A 1,251-nucleotide genomic window follows, 5' to 3' on the forward strand; every position below is an offset into this window, starting at 1 on the left:
CTCCGATCCATATTATTCAACATGGCCATCATAGCAGCCATCTCTTCAGAATGTGCACCCCCATTGCCTTTTACTCCATCTTGTCTTGGGTTGTGGTACTCACGAGAGTGCTTTGCAAATTCTTCAACCAACACCTTGATCTGATTTGGATTTTTCTTTTTAAGTGGCCCTTGAGAATCAAGGAGTTGCCTTGTCATGACATTGACCCCATCATAAAATATGGACACCTCTTGTTGTATGTTGAGGTCATGTTGAGGACAATTTCTCAATAACCCTTTATAACGCTCCCATGCCTCGTAAACTGACTCCCCTGGTTGTTGCTCAAAATTAGCTATCGCCTTCTTGAGTTTAGATATCTTGGATGGTGGGCAAAATTGCTCCAAAAACTGCTCGCGCATCTGAGCCCAAGTAGTGATTGTACCAAGTGGAAGTGCTTTCAGCCAGTCTTTTGCAGCTCCCTTGAAAGTAACTGGTAGCATCCTTAACAAGACTATGTATCTGGTAACGTTTGGGACATTGAAATAGTCTGTAATTTCATTGACCTCATCTAGATGCTTAAAAGCATCCTCATGATCCTTTCCATAAAAAGGAACATCCTTCAGCGCAGTAAGAATGTGTCCCTTCAGCTCGAATGTGGCAGTGGCGGGAATTTCGGGTTGTACTAACCCCGGACCAACATCGTCTCTGATTCGCTTTTTGTAAGCTCCCATTGACATCTTTTCAATGTTCGCCATCTCGTTTTCTGGCTCGACTAAAGTTTCACTCGTATATAGTCCAAACTCGGTCTCGGATTCGTATTCATATTCATTTGGGTTAGGAATTGGATTTAAAATTTCAACCGTGCTCTTGTCCTTTGAAGGTGTGCTTGACTCTCCCGTTTTCTTCCTGACTTTATTCCAAAAACTGATTTGAAGGACGGCTTCTTTGGTGTTTGATCTTTTTTCACGTCTTATCCTTCTTTTTGTGAAGGGCCGACTCTGGATCTTCAAGTGGTGGCACCAAAGGTGTGTTGGATCCTCTGGTCATTAACTTCTACAATGAAACAAAAATAAAAACGTAAAACTGAACAAAAACTAAATAAAAATAGCCTACTGACTGGTCACCACGACGTGGTAAATGTCACCACCTCGTGTTGTCGCAGAAAAACTAACAGAAAAGAAACACGGAGAAAACATAAAAACAACTGAACTCACGGTGTGAGCTTATGGCTCACGTCGTGAGTCTAGTACTGAAACAAAAACCTAAGCTGAA

General features: G+C 42.0%; 1 non-coding gene across 1 annotated transcript; it reads left to right on the forward strand.

The window, feature by feature from the left end:
* Positions 1-243: 243 nt before the first annotated feature.
* LOC145151593 (small nucleolar RNA R71) lies at positions 244-350 on the forward strand. The gene has a single exon (XR_013732158.1). It is a non-coding gene; the product is annotated as a small nucleolar RNA R71 (small nucleolar RNA).
* Positions 351-1,251: the final 901 nt, after the last annotated feature.

The sequence above is a fragment of the Lactuca virosa genome, chromosome 1 (assembly GCF_052849685.1).
Source record: "Lactuca virosa cultivar CGN04683 chromosome 1, Lactuca_virosa_CGN04683_v6, whole genome shotgun sequence".
Taxonomy (NCBI): domain Eukaryota; kingdom Viridiplantae; phylum Streptophyta; class Magnoliopsida; order Asterales; family Asteraceae; genus Lactuca; species Lactuca virosa.